The sequence below is a fragment of the Giraffa tippelskirchi genome, chromosome X, assembly GCF_054371585.1.
Source record: "Giraffa tippelskirchi isolate mGirTip1 chromosome X, T2T-mGirTip1v1.2.pri, whole genome shotgun sequence".
NCBI lineage: Eukaryota > Metazoa > Chordata > Mammalia > Artiodactyla > Giraffidae > Giraffa > Giraffa tippelskirchi.
The window spans coordinates 145056723-145082087 of NC_137289.1; the positions used below are offsets into that span (position 1 = coordinate 145056723).

The 25365-nt window shown below is 39.6% G+C and overlaps 1 protein-coding gene and 1 non-coding gene across 2 annotated transcripts in view; both read right to left on the reverse strand.

Annotated features, from left to right (window-relative positions):
* Positions 1-25365, reverse strand: part of FRMPD4 (FERM and PDZ domain containing 4) — a 765281-nt gene that overhangs the window by 648355 nt on the left and 91561 nt on the right. The gene's annotated exons all lie outside the window — the stretch shown is intronic.
* Positions 19422-19526, reverse strand: LOC145537357 (U6 spliceosomal RNA). Its single transcript, XR_014076376.1, has one exon. It is a non-coding gene; the product is annotated as a U6 spliceosomal RNA (small nuclear RNA).

The following is a 25365-nucleotide window of genomic DNA, read 5'->3' on the forward strand; positions in this document are numbered from 1 at the left end:
AACTGGACATGGAACAACAGACTGATTCCAAATTGGGAAAGGAGTACATCAAGGCTGTATGTCACCCAGCTTATTTAACTTATATGCAGAGCACATCATGTGAAATGCTGGACTGGATGAAGCACAAGCTGGAATCAAGACTGTTGGGAGAAGTATCAATAACCTCAGATATGCAGATGACACCACCCTTATGGCAGAAAGCGAAGAAGAACTGAAGAGCCTCTTGATGAAAGTGAAAGAGGAGAGTGAAAAAGCTGGCTTAAAACTCAACATTCAGAAAACTAAGATCATGGCATCTGATTCCATCACTTCATGGCAAATAGATGGGGAAACAATGGAAACAGTGACAGACTTTATTTTCTTGGGCTCCAAAATCACTGCAGATGGTGACTGCAGCAATGAAATTAAAAGACGCTTGCTCCTTGAAAGAAAAGCTATGGCCAAACTGGAGAGCATATTAAAAAGCAGAGACATTACTTTGCTGACAAAGGTCCATCTAGTCAAAGCTATGGCTTTTCCAGTGGTCATGTATGGATGTGAGAGTTGGACCATAAAAAAAGCTGAGCACCGAAGAATGGATGCTTTTGAACTGTGGTGTTGGAGAAGACTCTTGAGAGTCCCTTGGACTGCAAGGAGATCCAACCAGTCCTTCCTAAAGGAAATAAATCCTGGATATTCATTGGAAGGACTGATGTTGAAACTCCAATATTTTGGCCATCTGATGCAAAGAACTGACTCATTGGAAAAGACCCTGATGCTGGGAAACATTGAAGGCAGGAGGAGAAGGGGACAACAGAGGATGAGATGGCTGGATGGCATTACCGACTCGATGGACATGGGTTTGAGCAACCTCCGGGAGTTGGTGATGGACAGGGAAGCCTGGTGGGCTGCAGTCCATTGGGTCAGGGAGAGTCAGACACGACTGAGTGACTGAACTGAAGTGAACTAAATCAGAGACTCCTCCTCATAGTTCTAGTCTCACAGTGACCAACCTATATGCAACTATGGGAAAGATTGTTGACTATGAGGAATATACACAAAAGCACAAAGAGAGACAAACCATCCTTGGCAATAATTACAAGTTGCTGTATATCCTCAGAAACGCATACAATGACTCTGCAACATAAAAACATGTAGGAGTGTTCTAACCAACCAAAAATAGAAGAAATGCTTTCCTAAAAACTACAGCTTTCTTTTCATTAAGGGAGTGGGATGAGGTCAGGAATAATACTTATGTTTAAATGATTATATACGTTTTTCTGTTCTTACACCCACTCTAGTGAATTCTTGCTTCTAACTCTACCACTACAGATTTGCTAAATGAATTTCTGTTCTTCTTTAAATACCCCCTTCATGTTTCCACTTTATACTTTTTCTTAGGCTATCTTTTCTCCTGGGAATGTCTTCCCCCATCTTACAAACCCAAATATGACCACATCCTTCAAGGCTTAAGTCAAATTTATAATCTCCTGGAACACTTTCTTATCTCAGCTAGATGATGTCCTTCACTCTTCAACTATTTCATTTGCAACACTTAGTACTCTACCCACATATTATAGTTTTATGTATACATCTTCTCCCTGATTAGACCTAGTCAGTAAACCACAGCTCATGGACAAAATCTGGTCTATTGCATGTGTTGTAAATAAAGTTTTGTTGTAATAGAGCCATGCTCACTATTTTACAGCCATATTTTCTATGGCTGCTTTGCCCTATAATGCAGAGTTGAGTAGTTGCAACAAACTGTCCCTCAAACCCTTATATATTTCCCACTTGGCTCCTCACAGCAAGTTGTTTGATCCTGTATTACTATAAGCTTTTGGAGTGAACTATAGAAACCATATCTGATTTATTTTTTTTAATCTTCACAAGACCTAACGTATTGCCCTATATAAAGCAGTAACATCATAAATATTTTAAGAATTTTCTGTTTATAAGGAATTAACAGTGTCTGCTTACGTATATCAATTTTCTATTGGCAAACATTATCCCACCCAATTTCTCATTTACTCATCAAGACAGCTTCCTGACACAGAAAAAGTAGGTCTCATTATCTACATTTTACACCATGAGAAATTGAGGTACAAAGAGACTTATGCCTATGGTCACAGCTAGTAAAGAGAGTTGCAAAACTGGGTTATAAACCCAGATCTTCTGATCTCTGACTCTGAGCTACCTTATTCTGCCTCTCTGTGCTTACCTGCTTTCCTCTAAATTGACCTAAGATGCTGATGGAACCCAAAATAACACTTGTTGTTGTATTGTTTTTCAGTCACTCAGTCGTGTTCGACTCTTTGCAACCTTACGGACTGTGCCTGCCAGGCTCCTCTGTCCGTGGGATTTCTCAGGCAAGAATACTGGAGTAGGTTGCCATTTCCTTCTCCAGGGGATCTTCCCCACCCAAGGATCGAACCCACTTCTTCTGCACTGGCAGGTAGATTCTTTACCACTGAGCCACCAGGGAAGCCCATGTATCTACTTAGTAAATTAATAATCATGTCTCAGGTAACTCATGTTCATTTTTAACAGAATTGCAGCTATTTTTATGAGAGCTAGTCATTTAAAGTATTTTTATGCCTCTAAATTTAAAAATTTATTTAAAAATTAAATTTAGAGAATTCTCTGGCAGTCCAGTGGTTAGGAGTCTTTGCTCTCACTGCTGAGGGCCCAGGTTCAATCCCTAGTTGGGGAACTAAGATCCCACAAGCCACAGTCCCCACCCTACTCAAATTAATAAATAACAATAATAATTAAAAACTTAATTAATATATAAAAAACTTTACAGAAAATAATTCTCCCCCCAATGTTTTTTTTCAAAACTTCAGAAGACAGAGGAAATGTACATTTCCCACACTGATCACACTGCCTCTTCCTGCTCTTTCCTCCTTACAAAGGCAGTTTCTCTTTTTCATTCCATATCTTAAAGCTATTGATTTCAAAAGAGTACCTATCAGATTTAGCCATAAGCAAGAATCATATGCCCCACCGGTATGTTCAGTCTGCACAGGCCAAGTTTATCTAATTCAAATCCATTATCTGTTCAGCAACACCTCTTTACTATTCAGTACTGATTGTTTACACATCCAGTATGAAACACTGGAAGAAAAGCAGAGTGGCGAGAATACAGGACATTTGTTTTATGTCTTCCTGTAAAAACTGTCTGACTTTACTCTGAATATATTAAACACTAGACTCATGAATTTTTAAATAGTATTTGTAATGTCTTTGCACTTATATTAGATAACTGCATTGTTTTTGATACACAAATAGGACTATTTAAAGAAATACCCCCTTCTCTGAAATGGGTCACATTCTTTATAGTTATAGAGAACCTATTTATTTCTGCCCAGTAAGAAAAAATGGATTCCTTTTGAGCCTCTTTGAGGTGTTAGAGTCAGCTTAAATTATGCATGCAATTTAATGCAAATGAAAGGTTTCGATATAAGAAGGTGGTTCTCTGGGCTGGAGGCTATCCTATTGGCAAAATATATATCATCAAGTACATATTCAACTCTCTGTGGACAACCAATAAATGTTTGTAGACTTAAAAAAAAAAATCAACACTTTTTTTTTAAAAAAAGCAAAAATTAATATTTTTAAAACTACTGTAATAACGGTTATTAGAATGTCTATAAGCTCAGGAATACGTGTCTTATACAGATGTTACCTCCTTTCTTGGTTCATCACTGTAAAGGCCACTGGGCTGGCTGGGGACCCCAAGATTTTAATTCTTATTACACAGAGCTACTCTGTTGTCTTTTCATTTGCTTTTGTAACCTATCTTTGGGTATTCGTTTATTTTTACTCTGCCTTCTGAGAATGACTTCAAGCAGCCTACAAAGGCACACATATATTTGAGATTAAAATGTGTTTTGAAAAGATGATGCATCTCTCACCCTGTGTGACATGCTATACTACATGAACCAAAAAGACTAGCACCATATTGTGATGTCAAACTGGGCTCACCAAAGCCTCTGTGCCTAGAGTTCTGATGTCAGCAGTGACAGATAATGGAGCCAGATTCCCTGCAATCGAATCCTGGTTCTGAACTCGGTTCTGTACTGCCATGCCACGTGATTTTAGCCAAGTGTCCTGTCCACTTGAGGCCTCAGTTTCCTCAGGCTGAAGTAAGGGATATTAAAATAACATCCACCTTAATTTAAACAGGGTGTTGGAACAGTACCTGGAACAAAGAAAACCTCACCATGCCATCAAGAAGGAGTACTAGTACTAATCATAGTAATGTTTCAGCATTGGCCTGGCAAATAGTGATTCAAAAGTAATCTCTCTTAGTCAGGATAAACCACGTGAGTTGTTTTTGTTTCTGTTTTGATGCCATCTCCATTTCCTGTTTCCTTCTCAGTATATTTCTCCTTCTTCTTGTCAATGGTGAGTATCCTCACCATCCTAGTGCTCTTCAGGGGGAGGGTCCCATCCTGTGGCCACTGACAGGCCAAGCTTTACCCTTGGAAGACTGTTACCAATCCCTACTCAGAATTTAAGAGTATCATAGATTTTAGGTATACCCTTAAGGGCATATTTCTATCATGTAAAGGAGGGTATAGAAAATTGAGCAGCTTTTAACCTTGATAAAAGCTTTCTCTTGGCATGATGAGTAACAGTGTGCTACAAATCTTCCACTACTTCTGTCTTTTGACTCCAAACATACTGGTTAATCAGCAGGCTCCAAAGGAGAGAAGGCAGTATTGTGTGAATGAAGGAGCTGAGGGAAGGTACAGAGAGCATTCTGGACGGCAGCATTGCCAGGGAAAAGACCTGGGAAGGCACATACAAGGGCATTCTGGGTTTTGGAAATTCTGGCGGGGACCTTGTCTGAAAGGCTCTGGCACGAGAGCAACTGCCTGTTGGGGAAGCAATGAGAAGGAGTAGCAAAAAACGAGATGCCAATTGTCCTGGATATCTATTGCTGCATAAAGGATGACTTCAAAATTCAGTAGTTTAAAATAATGACAATCATTTATTTTGCTCCTGAATCTGTAACGTGAGCAGGACTCAGCAGGAAGGATTGTCTCTGAACCATATAGTGGCAGCTGGGCAGTTCTAGTGAAGCTGGGGAATCCAACTCTAACACAGTTTATTCATATGGCTGAACTTGGTGTCAGTAGTAATCTGGGCTCAGTCCTCTCCATGTGAGTTTTTCCAGAGATGTTTAGGTTTCCTCAAAGCATGGAGGCTGGGTTCCAAGAAGTTTCATGTCTTTTAAGGTTCAGGCCCAGAAACTGGCAGAGCAACATGTCACTGCAGCCTACCAGTTAAACCATCATCAAGCTTACTCAGGTACAAGTGGAGAGGATACAGAATCATCCTCCAGTGAGAGGTGTGTCAAATAGTTTGTAGCCATCTTAACTTGCCACACTCAATGGTCTGAAGTAGTCTAGGATTCACATAGCCTCTTTCTCTGCTCCTTCTCTGAAATGGCAACCCACTCCAGCGTTCTTGCCTGGAGAATCCCAGGGATGGAGGAGCCTGGTGGGCTGCCGTCTGTGGGGTCGCACAGAGTCGGACACGACTGAAGTGACTTAGCAGCAGCAGCTGCTGCTCCTTCTCCATCACCTCAGCAAAGGAGAGGAGCTGCAGTTGGCTACCTCATAATGATGTAGCCCTTTCTCTAGCCTCAAGATCACAGAAACCCTTCAGTCTTTGAGTTGGCATGTATTAGAATCCCTTCCTTTTGGGGGTACTGATACCTCTTTGCAAAAATCTACTTCTTGCTGCCCTAAAATTGGTCTTTGTCTCACTAAGTCAGATTAAACTGTAAAAGCAAAATGTTACAGCTATGGGGATGGAGGTAGAGATGCAATTAAATGTACAGTGTTCCCCTCAGGGGATCCTGGGCCTTATTGGCCACCAGGTGACTTTGAATTTTTGATATATTTCAAAATGATGACATTCTCAACTATATATTTACAGATAGAACTTAATTACAGATAAGACTTGCTTTTTTTGATGGCTTTTCTGGTAGTAAAACTATCCACATGACATTTATTTAGTCCAAGGCAATGGAAACATGTTAAAAGTCCTTGTAAGAAAACCATGAATTTAAAGATATCAGAGAACTCTTGTTTTCAGTTATTTCTGCTTCAATATAGATTGTATCTATTAAATGCTTCTGTTATTAAGTGAAAAAGTGTATTTACCCAAGCCCGAGGGTTATTTTGCTAAGAGCTAATTTCCATTATGAGATTTTATAATGGGCTTAAAGAGCAAATGTTCAATATATGATAAAATTAGTTTTTTAAATCCTAGGTTTGAAGGGTCCAGAAAATCAAAAGAGTCAGAGGATTCTCAAATAAAGCTAAAAGATAAAGCTGATTTATACGTAGGGACCGAGAGTGGTGACTCCTGTGAGAAGTCTGCCTTTGTCTGGAAGAGAGGCAAAGGGGTTCATTGTACCAAGGCTATTTCTTCTAACAGACTGAAAATTTTCTTATAAAGCTCAGGTTCTTAAATTTTACCCAAAGGGAAAAAGGAAGCATGACAGAGTTTAATGACTAATGATTTCTTCTCTAAAAATAAATCCCACTTTTAAATGTGGCAGCCTGGGAGGAGACAGACTTGCTCCCACAAGCATGGAGGTAGGAGGCTTGAGTAACAGGGTCACAAGCCACCCTTTCCCCACTCGGCACCAGCCACAGAGTTTTCTGTCACACTTCTGGGAACCCTCCCAAGTCAGAGTTTCTTCAGGATGGGCACAGTGAAGCCATCATTTCACATCAGACTTAAAGGCATATCAATTCTTCTCTCTGCAGAGCTCAGAAGGATGACATAATGCATTTAGTGAAGGCTCACATGTCTGTTAAAAGATGACTCATCAGGATAAAAACTAGGACAATAAAATTCTACAGAATGGCTCTGCATCTCTAGGTACTTTGGGATTAAACTAAACATGAGAAATAAAATGGACTCTGTCTATACTGGAAAAAAAAAAAAATATATATATATATATATATAATGGTAAACTAAAAAGAACCAAGCAAATGATTAGCCTGTCACAAGTTCTTTGTGCTGGGGAGTCTCAATAATGGTCAAGCTGAAGTTCAAATATAAACTGTCAACCCAAGATGGTGTGTCCATGATTTAGGCCATTGCTACTCAAAGTATGGTCCATGAGACCGGCAGCATTAGCATCACCTGACATGTTAGAAATGCAAATTCTGAGACTCCATCCCAGATCTACAGACCCAGAATCTGTGGAAATGGGGGCCAGCAATCTGTGTTTTACTAGCCCTCCAGATGATTCTTAAGCACACTAGTGTGCAACAAGCCCCAATTCAGATTGCAGAGAGAGGAAAAATTATAAAATAGACATTTGGTTGACTCAGGCTAAAAATGAGGCATAATTAATGTGTTATTTAGGTACTTAGGAAATTGCCTAAAGTTTGATAGGATTTGAGTAAATGCTAATAGATGAAACTTGACAAATTCACAAATCAGTTACTAAAATCATTCATCCCCAAATTACTAAAGGTGTACTCCACACTTCAGGAAATAGTGATGTAAGTTATGTATGGGGTTTAAGGATCTAAATAATACAAGAAAGAAGTCAGGCAGAGTGCTGGGGCCAGCAGAATATGGTTTTGCCCCTTGGACAGAGGAACACCTGGGCCCAGTACAAAGGTCAAGAGGCAAGGCTGGGCTGGACAGAATGTGTTCCCCTGGCAGTGAGAGACAGCAGAGCCAGAAAGTCCACATGGATATAAGGGGGCAAGTGTAGATCATGGAGAGCAAGCAGAAACACAATCAGAAGCTTGAAATCTAACCTATTCCAATTTGGTTAAATTTTTAAGTGGTCCAACAATATGTTGATAAACCAAGGTGATAAACAATATAAGGGTTTGGGGGTCTGAATCCAAGCCTGCCTTGGGGAGATAGGGGAAGGAGAGACAGGACAGATTCATGACTGGAACCTCAGGTAAGTTAATTATGTTAGGAATCTATGTGCCTGAAACAACCACACTCAGACCTTTGTCTGCAACCTGACATCGGGTGTAGTTTTTAATAATTGTACATTTTATGTTAATGATGTATGTCTGTGTGATGATGGGTAGATAAAACAGGCACAGTGAGAGGAACCACTGAAAGGAACCAGGTGACAAATAGGGAAGGAGACCAACAGTTCCTCAGTAGAATCTCAATATGTATTTGTTGAACTGAATGAAATGGATAAGAATACACGTACCAGATTCTAAGTAAGCTGTGATAGATCACTTCCCTTAGTCCAGTGACTGTTTCTGTTAATCCTATTATATCCCTATTTGACAGATTAAGAAATCAAGGTTGACACAAGGTAAAGCAAATCAGTCCTTTCAGATCTCAGGCCCTCTTCCACTATCTTGGGCTACAACAGGTAGGAGGAATGTCAAGGGGTAACCCAGCTCAATGCTGTTGCTGCTTCTGGGCCATCACAGTTTGGATTTTTGAGTTTGAATTCCTGGAATGGGTGGGGGTGGGGGGTTTGATAAGAGTAACTTAAAGTCAAAGTAGCTTCTAGAATAGTTAGTAGACACCTACTCAGTCCCTGCTTATTTTACTGTAACTCTACCCAGCAGTATCTCAGGGCCTGGGTCTTTGGGAAAGAAGTTCCAATCCCCACCTTTTCTGTTAGTGGGACTACTGAAATATATGATTACCATGGCAACTTTAGTAGATAGATATTATGTCAGTGTGTCTTTACGTTCCAAATCCCACCTCTTTAGGCTTGAGAAACTCACATACAAAGGACTCAGTCTTGCATTCCCAATGCCTAATACTGTAAGATACACAGTAATTTCTTAATAATGGTCTGTTTAATGAATGAGTGAATCTAGACCTAACCCCACAGGGGATTCCTTCTCCAGTTTCCAAGGGATTGTTCTCACTCATTTATTGAGCATCTACTGTGTACAATGCACAATTCCAGGAAGTGAGGGATACAACAATGAACACCAACAAAAGCTCTCAATTATCAACTCTACTGCATTCAGATTAAGGTCTTAAAAACTGGGAATGAGGTAGAGAGGAAGAAGAATGTATTGTGACTACTTTTGACTTGTAACGCTGCTTAATTTAACTTGGCTTTTCTGTTATGTACTTGCTTTAAATGAGTCCATCACATTGTCATGTGATTAGACAGACAATTCTAAGAGAAACACTACTGAGTTTCTCAGAATTGTTGACTTGATACACAACCAAAGCCGCCTGCCTATGAACAAACCTAAGAAGATAACAGATTCCCATATCCACATGAGCATAAGCAGGCAGGCTACTGCTTCTGTGTATCATTCATGCAACATAAAGGGGAGTGAGGGGCCCACAAACTCACTGGAGATCCAGAAAGTTAATTAAAACACGTTCTTCATTGTCCAAAATTTGGGTAATAAATGTGCTACAAAACACACTGAGAAGGAAGTCCAATGCTCTGAGGCTGCATTTTGCGTCTTCCTTTCTAATACTGAGAACAGTTCTCTGAGGAGCCACCTAACCCTGAGTTTAACATGGTATGTGTATGTCAATGGATGTTCCGCTGGCCCCAAAAAGAGTGAGAGCTACAAATACTATTTACTCCCTAATTCTGGTTACACACAGACATTACATGTATGGCCCACTCCAGGTCATATTTTCTGAAAGCCCAGGTGGTTGTTCTAGTCTGCCAAGAATGGCAAGTCAATCTTCATTCAAAACCAATCAGTTCAGTCACTCAGTCATGCCTGACTATTTGAGACCCCATGGACTGCAGCACGCCAAGCTTCCCTGTCCATCACCAACTCCAGAAGCCTACTCAAACTCATGTCAATCGAGTCGGTGATGCCATCCAACCATCTCATCCTCTGTCGTCCCCTTCTCCTCTGCGTTCAATCTTTCCCAGCATCAGGGTCTTTTCCAATGAGTCAGTTCTTCGTATCAGGTGGCCAAAGTATTGGAGTTTCAGCTTCAGAATCAGTCCTTCCAATGAATATTGAGGACTGATCTCCTTTAGGATGGACTGGTTGGATCTCCTTGGAGTCCAAGGGATTCTCAAGAGTCTTCTCCAACACCACAGTTCAAAAGCATCCACTCTTCAGCGCTCAGCTCTCTTTATAGTCCAACTCTCACATCCATACCCAACTACTGGAAAAACCATAGCTTTGACTAGATGGACCTATGTCGGCAAAGTAATGTCTCTGCTTTTTAATATGCTGTCCAGGTTGGTCATAGCTTTTCTTCCAAGAAGCAAGTGTCTTTAAATTTCATGGTTGCAGTCACCATCTGCAGTGATTTTTGAGCCCAAGAAAATAAAGTCTGTCACTGTTTCCATTGTTTCCCCATCTATTTGCCATGAAGTGATGGGATCAGATGCCATGATCTTAGTTTTCTAAATGTTGAGTTCTTCTTCACTTTCTGCCATAAGGGTGGTGTCATCTGCATACCTGAGGTTATTGATATTTCTCCCAGCAGTCTTGATTCCAGCTTGTGCTTCATCCAGTAGCATTTCACATGATGTACTCTGCATATAAGTTAAATAAGCTGGGTGACATACTCCTTTCCCAATTTGGAACCAATCTGTTGTTACATGTCCAGTGCTAACTGTTGCTTCTTGACCTGTATGCAGATTTCTCAGGAGGCAGGTAAGGTGGTCTGGTATTCCCATCTCTTGAAGAATTTTCCATAGTTTGTTGTGATCCATACAATCAAAGGCTTTGATGTAGTCAATAAAGCAGAAGTAGATGTTTTTCTGGAACTCTTGCTTTTTTGATTATCCAATGGAAGTTGGCAATTTGATCTCTGGTTCCTCTGCCTTTTCTAAATCCAGTTTGAACATCTGGAAGTTCACAGCTCACATACTGTTGAAGCCTGGCTTGGAGAATATTGAGCATTACTTTGTTAGCATGTGAGATGAGTGCTATTGTGTGGTAGTTTGAACATTCTTCGGCATTGCCTTTCTTTGGGATTAGAATGAAAACTGACCTTTTCCAGTCCTGTGGCCACTGCTGAGTTTTCCAAATTTGCTGGCATATTGAATGCAGCACTTTGACAGCATCATTTTTCAGGATTTGAAATTCCTCAATGGGAATTCCATCACCTCCACTAGCTTTGTTTGTACTGATGCTTCCTAAGGCCTACTTGACTTCAAATTCCAGGATGTCTGGCTCTAGGTCAGTGATCACACCATTACGGTTATCTGGGTCATGAAGATCTTTTTTTTCTATAATTCTTCTATGTATTGTTGCCACCTCTTCTTATTATTTTCTGCTTCTGTTAGGTCCATACCATTTCTGTCCTTTACTGTGCCCATCTCTGCAAGAAAAATTCCCTTGGTATCTCTTATTTTCTTGAAGAGATCCCTAGTCTTTCCCATTCTATTGTTTTCCTCTATTTCTTTGCACTGATCATTGAGGGAGGCTTTGTTATCTCTCCTTGCTGTGCCTTGTAACTCTGCATTCAAATGGGTATATCTTTCCTTTGCTCTTTTTCCTTTAGCTTCTATTCTTTTCTCAGCTATTTGTAAGGCTTTCTCAGACAACCATTTTGTCTTTTTGCCTTCCTTTTTCTTGGGGATGGTCTTGACCACTGCCTCCTGTACAATATAAGGAACCTCTGTCCATAGTTATTCAGGCACTCTGTCTATCAGATTTAATCCCTTGAATCTGTTTGTTACTTCCACTGTGTAATCATAAAGGATTTGATTTAGGTCATACCTGAATGGTCTAGTGGTTTTCCCTACTTTCTTCAATTTAAGTCTGAATTTTGCAATAGGGAATTCATGATCTGTGTCACAGTCAGCTCCTGGTCTTGTTTTTGCTGACTGTATACAGCTTCTCCATCTTTGGCTGCAAAGAATATAATCAATCTGATTTCGGTATTGACCATCTGGTGATGTCCATGTGTAGAGTCTTCTCTTGTGTTGCTGAAAGAGGGTGTTTGCTAGGACCAGAGTTTTCTCTTGGCAAAACTCTGTTAGTCTTTGCCCTGCTTCATTTTGTACTCCAAGGCCACATTTGCCTGTCACTCCAGGTATCTCTTAACTTCCTACTTTTGCATTCTAGTCCCCTATAATGAAAAGAACATCATTTTGGGTGTTAGTTCTAGAAGGTCTTGTAGGTCTTCATAGAACCGTTCAAGTACAGCTTCTTCAGCATTACTGGTTGGGGCATAGACTTGGATTACTGTGATATTGAACAACTTGCCTTGGAAACAAACAGAGATCATTCTGTTGTTTTTGAGATTGCATCCAAGTACTGCATTCCGGACTCTTTTGTTGACTACAAGAGCTAACCCATTTCTTCTAAGGGATTCTTGCCCATAGTAGTAGATATAATAGTCATCTGAATTACATTCACCCATTCCAGTCCATTTTAGTTCACTGATTCCTAAAATGTCGATGTTCACTCTTGCCATCTCCTGTTTGACCACTTCCAATTTACCTTGATTCATGGACCTAACATTCCAGGTTCCTATGCAATATCACTCTTTACAGCATCAGACTTTACTTCCATCACCATTCACATCCACAACTGGGTGTTGTTTTTGTTTTGGTTCCATCTCTTCATTCTTTTGGAGGTATTTTTCCACTGTTCTCCAATAGCATATTGGGCATCTACTGACCTGGGGAGTTCACCTTTCAGTGTCCTATCTTTTTGCCTTTACATACTGTTCATGGGGTGTTAAAAACCAATAATATTTGGGAAAAGATGATGGGGAGATAATTAATTCAATGGCCATTCTGAAAAATTCGCTTATGTGGAGGAATTTCAAAAGTCTTGTTTAATTAAAAAAAATAAAAATGCATGAGTTTTTCAGGTCAAGTCATTCTAGCAAGCCTCTAACTCAGGGGAAAGATTCAGAATTGAAAGCTGGTATTTTGTGTGTACCAGATGACTTTCCCCCTCCTCTCTAGTAGCATAATTATTATTATTTTTTTTATTAATAACAATGTCTCTCTGTGTTTCAGGCACTCTGGCCTCTAGGAGATGATATGGTATCACAGCTCTCCTATATCAACATTTGTCCACACTCATAAAGTACCTGAGAAATAGATGGTCATTTATATAGTCTCTTATTTCTCTAGGTTGTCTTCTTTCTTAATGCAAACTATCTATTACCTATCTCCTTCCTAAATTTTCAATCATGCTTCTGAATGACTGTCAAGTAAATAATCAGAAAAGACAACTAACTGAGACTCCTGCATTTTCAGCTCAGTACAATATCATGTGGTTTATCTCAGATGAATATAAGGATAATACACTGGATATGGTCATCTCTCAGACTGTATTACAGCAGCTGTCACAACCAACCTTAACTAAAGAGAATGCTTGCTCACTGAATGTAGCTGCTGTATCAGGGAGCCCCATGCATGTGGAGTGAACTCCTAGGGTGGGAGGCATGCCTGAAGTCATTCTTCTTCTATTCTAGAAAGGCAAGCAGTGCATATACCATTTATTACATAACCCATCAGTAGAGTCCAGAATAGCACCTGATCTTTGAGCATACTTTCATTCCTGTAGCTAAATGTATGAATATTCACATCGGCCAAGAGAAACAAAAACTATAAAAAGGTTCATGTCAGTCTTTAAAATGCATCTGATGAGTTACAGATTGAATCAAGGTGAAAAGTAGGATTTGCAGAACCATTCATTCAACAAATTTTCATGAAGCTAGGGGTTGAAGAAGCAACAGACACCATTTCCTAGGGAAGGAACTCACATATGTGAAAAGAATGATAACTCAGCATGACAACAGAGCTAGCCAGAGGGTGCTAAGGGTGCAGAGAGAGAAAAGATATCTAATGCAGTGTGGGAAAACTTTCCAGAAGAAGGCGATGCCCAATCTCAGTCTTGAAAAGTGGGAATGTAACCTAAAGAAGGGAAGAGATGGACAAATGTCCCAGGCAAGGAAAATGTACTCCAAGGCAGCTACTGTGGTCAGGAAGGACTGAGAAGAGGCTATTCAGAAGCTGAATTCAGCATCATGCTTGACAATTTGGCTACAAGCAAACCAACTGTTTTTGGTCTATTATGATGTTGAACTTTTCTTCTGTTAAACACTACTGTATATTTATGTCAAAGTTGCCTTTTATTAACCTCATATACATAGATGACACAACCCTTATGGCAGAAAATGAAGAAGAACTAAAGAGCCTCTTGATGAAAGTGAAAGAGGAAAGTGAAAAAGCTGGCTTAAAACTCAACATTCAAGAAACTAAGATCATGGCATCTAATCCCATCACTTCATGGCAAATAGATGGGGAAACAATTGAAACAGTGTCAGACCTTATTTTCTTGGGCTCCAAAATCACTGTAGATGGTGACTGCAGCCATGAAATTAAAAGACGATTGCTCCTTGGAAGAAAAACCTATGACCAACCTAGACATCATATTAAAAAGCAGAGACATTACCTTGCCAACAAAGGTCCATCTAGTCAAAGCTATGGTTTTTCGAGTGGTCATGTATGGATGTGAGAGTTGGACCATAAAAAAAGCTGAGCACTGAAGAATGGATGCTTTTCAACTGTGGTGTTGGAGAAGACTCTTGAGAATCCCTTGGACTGCAAGGAGATCCAACCAGTCCATTGTAAAGGAAATCAGTCCTGAATATTCATTGGACGGACTCATGCTGAAGCTGAAACTCCAATACTTTGGCCATATGATGCAAAGAACTGACTCATTTGAAAAGACTCTGATGCTGGGAAAGATTGTAGGCAGGAGGAAAAGGGGATGACAGAGGATGAGATGGTTGGATGGCATCACTGATTCGATGAACATGAGTTTGAGTAAGCTCTGGGAGTTGGTGATGGACAGGGAAGCCTAGCATGCTGCAGTCCACGGGGTCGCAAAGAGTCAGATGCAAGTGAGCGACTGAACTGAACTGCCTTTCATTAGGCTCTTACTGGACCTTATCTTTATTTCTCCTGTAATCCTAACCAGTGTTCTGGGCATATTTTAAAATAAGAATTGAAATCCAAATATACTTTATTGGTTTTTTTGTCACCTTATCTCCATGTAACTCAAATTCTTCACAGATATTTTCACAGCTCTACTCTATGCCAAACTAATTGGAGAAAAATAATCCAAACTTGTATCAAAACCTACAGAAAAGATTTTATGTGGTTGGAGCAGAGGGAGGGCAGAGCAGAGATGGTAAAAGAACTGAAGTAGGTAAGATAAAAAGTAAAGTGGGTTTTTAAAGCTATCATTGGAACATACGATTTGGCGTAATTCAAAAGTAATAAATCTGAGGAGGCATATAATTTTATCACTTCAAGCTTAACTCTCAAACATGGACCTTTTAAATGCCAGTAAAAGTTGAGATCTTTTTCTCAAAAAGTAGAGCATTCAAAGCACAGAACATCTTTTCAGGATGTGCTCTGAGTGTTGACAAGGAAAGGCTCATCTTTACCACTTTCTGAATATCACTGATGGGCTCCAAAGACAGACATAGCCATCAGCAGCGTGCACAGATGCTCATACCCATTTGAAGAAGAGGTTTTTAGTTGGTGGAGCTGGTGTGCTGCATTTGCTAATTGCTTCCTCTGTAATCTCCCATTCAGACTTGCTTTCTGCCTTTCTAGTCTCTGATGTGATCAGCAGCAGGGGACACAGATCCAGTCCCCATGAGACTGTTACAGGTGCACACAGCACTCTGCCTGTGCAAACTCATCTTGCCAGTGGTGAATTTGTCAGTGACTTCCATAACGTGCCCCATCAGGTTTCAAACAGGCTTTAATGACCTCTTGAGGCTGCAATACACCTGATGTTATTTGTCTTCATGTACATTCTTTTGTCGGGGGCCAAAATAAAACATTTATTCAACTTGAAAGTTTTCTGATCTAATTGTTAGTATTTCTATGCTCATTTATGGTGTTGGGCCATTTCTGCTTCTCTTTCTTCCTTGAGTTTCTTTAGAACACTTACCATATAAGCCAAACTATTCAGTTTTGGCCTGGCACAGCTAGCGATGTCTTTATTGCTTTTGGATTAAGTGGCAGGCCATGGACAAATACGGCACCTCTCAAGGGAACCTTGAGGACAAGGGTAGAGGTAGGCTATGAGCATCCTGGATAAAGTGATGTGCTAGGTGGGGTAGTTCCACAGATGACCATCTTCCAAGGCCTCTCCAAGCAGCAGCAGGCAGAAGCGCTTTCTCCATGAGATCCTTATATACCAGCAGTCAGATAATCAACTGTTATTTACTGTATGTCATACAGACAGATGAAATTACACAAAGACTCATAGCCCATCTAGATAGGGACCCTGAGCCATCCTTACATTAAAAAACCAAAGCAGATTTCTCTTTTTTATTAAAAAAAAAAAAAAAGAAAAAAACATCTTCCCAGACAAATGGAAAAGCATTAGTCAACTAGTTCTTTTGAGTGACTGTGCAGCTGTTCCCGATGCAAGCTGTTTGGAAAGACAAGATGTTTCCTAAAGAAGCATTCAAAGTTTGCATAACTTTTCATGAATCCTAAGAAATGAAAGTTTTGGAGGTAGGATATGTCAAGCTGACAAAACAATCATTTCTCCTCTGAGCACGAGCAATCACATTTCCTATGATTTAGATACAACATATGGATTTACCACAAAAAGGCTTTAAATTTTAAAGGTGCCCTTTTATGGCAGAACTTTAAAAAAACAGGAAGGTTATGACCAACCTAGATAGCATATTTAAAAGCAGAGACATTACTTCGCCAACAAAGGTCCGTCTAGTCAAGGCTATGATTTTTCTGGCACCCCACTCCAGTACTCTTGCCTGGAAAATCCCATGGACGGAGGAGTCTGGTGGGATGCAGTCCATGGGGTTGCTAAGAGTCAGACACGACTGAGCAACTTCACTTTCACTTTTCCCTTTCATGCACTGGAGAAGGAAATGGCAACCCACTCCAGTGTTCTTGCCTGGAGAATCCCAGGGACGGCGGAGCCTGGTGGGCTGCCGTCTATGGGGTCACACAGAGTCGGACATGACTGAAGCGACTCAGCAGCAGCAGCAGCAGCAGCAGTGGTCATGCATGGATGTGAGAGTTGGACGGTGAAGAAAGCTGAGTGCCGAAGAATTGATGCTTTTGAACTGTGGTGTTGGAGAAGACTCTTGAGAGTCCCTTGGACTGCAGGGAGATCCAACCAGTCCATCCTAAAGGAGATCAGTCATGAGTGTTCATTGGAAGGACTGATGTTGAAGCTGAAACTCCAACACTTTGGCCACCTCATGCGAAGAGTTGACTCATTGGAAAAGACCCTAATGCTGGGAAGGATTGGGGGCAGGAGGAGAAGGGGACAACAGAGGATGAGATGGCTGGATGGCATCACCAACTCGATGGACATGGGTTTGGGTAGACTCTGGGAGTTGGTGATAGACAGGGAGGCCCGGCGTGCTGCAATTCTTGGGGTCGCAAAGAGTCGGACACAACTGAGTGACTGAACTGAACTGATGTATTACATCTTCTTTATTCATTTCTTTGTTTATGGACATTTAGGTTACTTCTATGTCCTGGCTATTTTAATAGTTGTCAACCACATTTTAGCGAACATTAAGAGTCGCAGTGTTGGACATTTCAGATGCAATTTGATACTAATTATGAGAGTGGATTGGAGAAGGAAATGGCAACCCACTCCAGTACTCTTGCCTGGAAAATCCCATGGACGGAGGAGCCTGGTGGGCTGCAGTCCATGGGGTTGAGAAGAGTCGGACACGACTGAGCGACTTCACTTTCACTTTTCTCTTTCATGCATGGGAGAAGGAAATGGCAACCCACTCCAGTACTCTTGCCTGGAAAATCCCATGGACGGAGGAGCCTGGTGGGATGCAGTCCACGGGGTTGAGAAGAGTCGGACACGACTGAGCGACTTCACTTTCACTTTTCACTTTCATGCAATGGAGGAGGAAATGGCAACCCACTCCAGTATTCTTGCCTGGAGAATCCCAGGGACGGCAGAGCCTGGTGGGCTGCCATCTATGGGGTCGCACAGAGTCGGACATGACTGAAGCGACTTAGCAGCAGCAGCATGAGAGTGGATATTTAACCACGTAAGTCAAAAATTTTACCTGCATGTTTATTAGTCCAAGACCATGAAGGTCCCTGGCTATGACAGGCGCCAAATCAGAAACGGAGATGATATCACCATTGGGTAAAAGCCTTCTAATGACCAAGAAGGATAACTACATTAATTTGCAGTGACACAGTGAGATTTTAGTAAAGTACTAAGTTTCTCTTTTTTTAAATTATTTTTTATTGAAGGATAATTGCTTTATAGAATTTTGCTGTTTTCTGTCAAACCTCAACATGAATAAGCCATAAGTATACATATATCCCCTCCCTTTTGAAACTCTCTCCCATCTCCTGCCCCATTCCATCCCTCTTGGTTGATACACAGCCCTCGTTTGAGTTTCCTGAGCCATGCAGCAAATTCCCGTTGGCTATTTATTTTACATACAGTATTGCAAGTTTCCATGTTACTCTTTCCATACATCCCACCCTCTCCTCCCCTCCCCCCATGTCCATAAGTCTATGTCTGTTTCTCCATTGTTGCCCTGTAAATAAATCCTTCAGTACCATTTTTCTAGATTCTGTATATACGCATTAGAATACAGTATTTATCTTTCTCTTTCTGACTCACTTCACTCTGTATAATAGGTTCTAGGTTCATCCACCTCATTAGAACTGACTCAAATGTGCTCCTTTTTATGGCTGAGTAATATTCCATCGTGTATATGTACCACAACTTCTTTATCCATTCATCTGTTGATGGACATCTAGGTTGCTTCCATGTTCTAGCTATTGTAAATAGTGCTGCAATGAATAATGTGTCTCTTTCAATTTTGGTTTCCTCAGGTATATGCCTAAGAGTGGGATTGCTGGGTCATATGGTGGTTTTATTCCTAGTTTTTTAAGGAATCTCTATACCATCTTCCATAGTGGCTGTGTCAATTTACATTCCCACCAACAGTACAAGAGTGTTCCCTTTTCTCCACACCCTCTCCAGCATTTATGGTGTGTAGACTTTTTGATGAGGGCCATTCTGACTGGTGTGAGGTGATATCTCATTGTAGTTTTGATTTGCGTTTCTCTAACAACTAGCGATGTTGAGCATCTTCTCGTGTGTTTGTTAGCCATCTGTATGTCTTCTTTGGAGACATGTCTGTTTAAGTCTTTTTCCCACTTTCTGATTGGGTTGTTTGTTTTTCTGGTATTGAGTTGAATGAGCTGCTTATTTATTTTGGAAATTAATCCTTTGTCAGTTGTTTCCTTTGCTATTATTTTCTCCCATTCTGAGGGTTGTCTTTTCACCTTGCTTATAGTTTCCTTTGCTGTGCAAAATCTTTCATGTTTAATCAGGTCCCACTTGTTTACTTTTGTTTTTATTTCCGTTACTCTAGGAGGTGGGTCATAGAGGATCTTGCTTTGATTTATGTCATTGAATGTTCTGCCTATGTTTTCCTCTAAGAGTTTTATAAAAAATATGGAACACTTCATGAATTTTCATGTCATCCTTGGGCAAGGGCCATGATAATCTTCTCTGTATCATTCCAATTTTAATATATGTTCCTCTGAAGTGAGCACTAGGTTTCTCTTAATACTTCAAATAACTGTATGTTTAAAGATTTAACTGGTGAAAGAGCATACAAGAATTCATTGTCTTCAATTCTCAATCTTTCAATTTGAAGGAGCATTTTCCAAGAAAAGTAGACTATTTGGTGGGGAAAGAAACCTGAAATGTTTAAGACAACTCTATTTACAGCTCCCTGGCAGCTAAAATGGGAAACCTAAGAAAATAAAGATAGCAGGACCCAGGCAAGAGTGGGAAAGATTGGGATGACAAAATTAAATTTCTCTGGGACCTCTTCCAGTCTGATCTGTGACTGAAAAAAAAGTGTTACAGTATGCCACTGCAAAGAAACAGATGTCAGAAAACCCAAATTTGAGCAGAAGTGGTGCTTCAGAGTACCACACTATAGTTTGACATTCTTGATGATCATCTTTGATCTTCAGTTACTTTTGAAAGACTCTTTTAAACTCTTAATTAAACCCAACCTTCTTTGTAAAGAACTATAATTTAGCAGTGAGAAACATTTCAGAACAAAGACAAAATACATAATCTTGGGGGAAAGAAAAGGTCCAAAGACCACATGTTCAAGCTGTTCTAAGAGAAAAGAGAGAGGTGTTGCAAGTATTTTGGAGTGTTAAGTGGAAAAGGGATTGGGAAAAAAGGATTTTTTAAAAGTGATACCAGTATTTCAAATTATTCTGGGCTGACTTTAGAGCAGACATATGGCAATAAACATGCAAGAATGAAAAGAAAGAACACAGACAGAAAACTGGAATGAAGGACTAAGCTTAGAGCTTCCTACAGAATTGATGTCTTCTAGAAGTCTATGACCTAAATGTAAACTTTAGGTTGCCTGAGTTATCGGGATGAATATTGCCCATTATCACTCATTCTCTGGAGAAGTAGCAAGCATAGAAATCTCATTTTATAGGAATTATCTTTTAGATTGAATCTAAAATACAATTCCTGCACACACACACACACACACACACACACTGAACACAGTTTGCCATTTGTGTCTCTGTGAATTTAAGAATGCTCCTGAAGACAAGGAAACGAAGCAACAGAGTTGAACCTACAGACTCCATAGCCCCTTTTGGCAGCTTCTCCTGGCAGCTTCTCCCTCATTTGAAAGACCTCTCCCACTCTCAAATGTGCTATTCAAACAATATTGTTAAACTTGCTCTATCCTGCTATCTTCTCATCATAAGAGCAAACCATCTGTGGGTTCTCACTGTATTTAGTAACTCAACATCTTACATCTCCGAAGACTATCAACTTTTAAACGAGAATAAAAAGTCAATGCTAGATTCAAAGGAATGAACTTCACAAATAGTAGGGGAGGAACTGGGGGGAAAAATAACCTTCCTCTGACCCTCAAGCCCCCTTATGTGATGAAACTCTCCTTTCCCATATGTATATCCCAGGCTCTGCCAACACTGTCATCAATGATATTTGGGGCTGAAGAACTCTTTGTCACAGAAGACTGCTGTGCACTGTAGGATATTTAGCAGCATCTGTGGCCAATAGCATCCCTTCACTCAGTTTTGAAAATCAAAAATCCCCAGATATCATCAAATGTCTCCTGGGGGACGAAATCATCCAGCCAAGAAGCACTGGTCTATGTGAAGACAGGCCTTACTTGCAAATACCAATCATCTTGAAATTCAATGCCTCAGATTGTGGTTTTTATTCCTGTGCAATTGCTGTTAGTACATATATCACTCTTTAGAAAACAAAAAAACAACACAGGAAACCTGCTCATCACAAAATAATTAGCAGACTTGGACTCCAGTCAAGAGCTTTTGTTCTTATCTCATTGAAGAAAAATTTACACGTGAAAATATTCTCAAGCAAGGACTCAATACATTTTCACATTCCTTGCCTTCAGACTTATTTACAAATACCTATTTGAAAAGATATTAAAGGGCAAACAACTATATTCCTTCAGACTCACTGTGGCTTTTGAAATTACTGCATCACAAAAACAGATGGAATGAAAAAATAACTTTTAAGAACATATGAAGAGGCAGAGCTTTGTTTTTGCAAAAATGCTAAATTAGATCCTTGACTTGTACAATGCATGTTTCTGGCTCAAGTTAGACATACTGGTCTATAGAATATGTTGATTTTTAAGAGAATGCTATTTTTGCTTAAGTTTTTTAGAGTGGTACTCCCCATCCCCATTCCTGATGGTTTCCTGAGTTCAGTAGGACTCAACTGGGAGCAATTTTGCCTCCCTCCCCCAAGGTGAGGGATCTGTCAATGTTTGAAGATATTTTCGGTTATCACAACTTAGAGGTGGCAGGAGAGGAAATACAACTGACATATAGTGGGTGGAGGCCAGGGATGCTGCTAAACATCCTATAATTCATGGGACAGCCCTCACCCAAATTATCCAGTCCCGAAAGTCAGTAGTACTAAAGCTGAGAAATCCCAGTCTAGACACGTAATTAGAACTTCCAGACACAGCCCCTGATTTGGTTACAACCTATGGGAAAGAGATGGTACCCACATCTTCTCCATTTGCTTAATCACCATGCTGCCTGGATAGGGATACAGCTACTGGAGGTACCCCATTTATCTATTACTTGAAAAATCCAATTTTTTAGAAAGAGAAGACAAAGAAATAACTTCATTCTTCTTGATTAAAGCATCCTTGGTAAACTAAAAAAAAATAAAGTCTTGTTGGAATAAAATCCTATCTTTTAAATGGATGAATTGTAACATTGCAAAAAACAAGGACTATTTTGGAACCTGGTATCTGTTGGTTATACATTTGAATCTCCATGGGGTGCTTAAAGTTCTTTTCCTCACCCTCTACCCCATGAGAGACAATAATGATGAAGGGCCTCCCCAGGGCAAAAGGAGGCGGCATGCTAGAGGGTGGGGACAAAGAGTGAGCAATAAACAGAATTCAAGTGGGGGCAGGGTAAGGAAAAAGAGAGAGAACTCAAGTGAGGCTAGAATCTTTCTCCTTCTTTAAGTAAATCTCTTTACCATGAATTTATTTTCTCTGCATCTCTTTTCAGGAATTCCAGCTAAAATTTTTGAATGAGAGCTCTGATCTCACTTAATTCTTTTTGAAGATTTATGTAATTCTATCACGTTATTCCAAATTCTCCAAAGGCAGTGAAACTCAACAGAGGACAATCAAAATATTAAGGTACAAAACACAGGTTGTGGTGAAATATCCCACCAAATGCAGGCATCTCCTTGGGACTCTCGGTAAGCCACACTAGATTCCCGTCCTGAGAGACTAAACACATGGCAACAGCAATAACATGTTGGTTTTTGTAATAATCCTTGAAAGTATATAAATAAACCAAATCTCTGCAAATAGAAATCTTGGGAGCTCTTGTTATGAGTAAGAATTTAAAGCACCAATCTTCTCCTGGACTTGGAGACTTTTAGAACAAAAAGTTTTAAGTGGAACTGGAAAACAGTTATACATTACGGATGCACCCACATTGCTCATGTAATATTTATAAGCCTCAGAATGATCATTTTGATCATTCCCAGCTGATTTTAACAACAGATTTTTTTTCCCTCTCTTAATTAGGTGCCTGCGTGCAAACAAAAGCCTATTATAGCACTCAAAAAGAACACACTGAATAAAATTAGAGCAGATCTATCTTCTAAATCACTGGATAGTAGTCTAGATATAAAAATAAAATGGTTCCCTGTGATCTGGATGTGAGTGCACTTGTAAGAAAACTTCAATATGATTTCAATCGTCACTCTTTGTAATCTGGGCAAGCAAACCCCAAATCAACTCTAAATTCGTATTAATATAATGCATCTCAGTTGAGATGCACACTTTATTGGTGTCAAAGGTATGGTTGCCTCCTTTTCTGTTTAAAGGAGCAAATTTGAAAATATTCTCAGGTGACTACAAGGTAAATGACTAAAATGTAAAGGAAATCACTTTTCTTACTGTTCAAAGCACAGAAGTATTTCATATTCAAGAGGATGTAAAAAGGATGGATGTTTTAGAAGCAGTCACTACTGTAAGCTTGACTTTGATAGTCTATTCAACTGCAATTAGTGTCTAAATTTAAATCCTTGTCTGTGGTTGGAAGAGAGGTACAAAGTTAGGAATTCTGCTGCAGTATGCACCTACGTGGCCTTTTATTGAGGCATCTTATCATTTATGTTTCAAGAAAAAGATAAAACAGATTCAAAGACATGGGATCTGCACAGGTAACAATAAAAGGCTGGCTCCTTGTTTTATATGGAAATTACTTGATGCAATCATACTTTGTGTTTATGCTTGAAACATTGGACCTTATTTTGAAATGCTGTTAAGAATTAGATTCTGTGACACAAAGACCCTAAGGTGACCCCACAATGATTCCCACCCTCCTGGTATTGGCATATTTCACCATAATTCATTTTCAAAATTAGTTAAGAATTATACAGGTGCTTAGTGCTACAAAATATAAGGTACTCTGAGAATAAAGAAGGACCTATACTAGTATGAGGTGTTGGCAGTGTATGTTATGGAGAAGAAAATACAGCAGTTCTACATATACTAAGTTTCAAGAAAAAGCACTGACCCTAATGTGAATTAAGATCTTGAAGATGCCAAGATATGGAAACAACCTAAGTGCTAGTTGACAGCTGAATGGATAAAGAAAATGTGATACACACACACACATACACACACAGTTGTTCCTTGAACAACATGAGTTTGAAGTTGCATGGATCTACTTATATGCTGGTTTTTTTTCAACAAATATACAAAAAAATACATGTAAAAACCATCATGTGCAAGACTTGTATTGAAGGGGATCGTTTATCCTTATAAGGTGATATTGAATATAAAATTAAATGTTAGTTTTCTTGTTGTTTTGCAACTTTGCTTTCAGAGAATTACAGTATTGTATAGTGTATCTATCTGTCTGTCTTTCTCACGTATCAGCCTATCATCAGAAGTGTTTTGTAAATGTAACAATGTTTTCAATACTGTGTTATAAATATGATTTATACTGATGGCATAAAAATGTTATAAGGATTCATTCATTAGTGTACAGTGCTACTGTATCAAAGCAATCACAGCGATTGCACAAGGAAACCATAAAGCAATCACATTGCTGCTTATTCATTATCAATCATTACCTCTGTAAATAAATGTGAATTTTCACATTATCTTTTCATTTTGACATCTAGTGTTGATAATACACATAACATCTACAGTATTTTGTAGAACGTAAGACAATTCTGATGTAGGTATTGACAATTCATTTTGTAAACAGATGTAAACTCACTGTATCGATAAATACAGTAGAATACTGAAAATGTATTTTCTCTTCCTTATGATATCCTTTCTTTCTTTCTTTTTTTGCCACTCGGCACGTGGGATCTTAGTTCCCTGACCAGGGATTGAACTGGTGCCCCCTGCAGTGGCAGTGTGGAGTCTAATTGCAGGACCAGCAGGGAAGTCATGCTTATGATTTTCTTAATAACATTTTCTTTTCTCTAGCTTATTTTATTCTAAGCATACAGTACATAACATATATAACATACAAAATATGTGTTAATTGACTGTTTGCATTATTGGTAAGGCTCAATGATAGGATGTTAGTAATTAAATTTGGGGGGAATCAAAACTTACATGTTTATTTTCAACTGTGCAGGGTTCAGTATCTCAATCCCTACACTGTTCAAGGGTGAACTGTAAATACAATGGAATATCATTCAGCATTACAAAAGAAGGAAATTCTGCCACATGTGACAATAGATGACCAGAGAGGACATTCAGTTCAGTTCAGTCGCTCAGTCGTGTCTGACTCTTTGCGACCCCATGAATCGCAGCACGCCAGGCCTCCCTGTCCATCACCAACCCCCG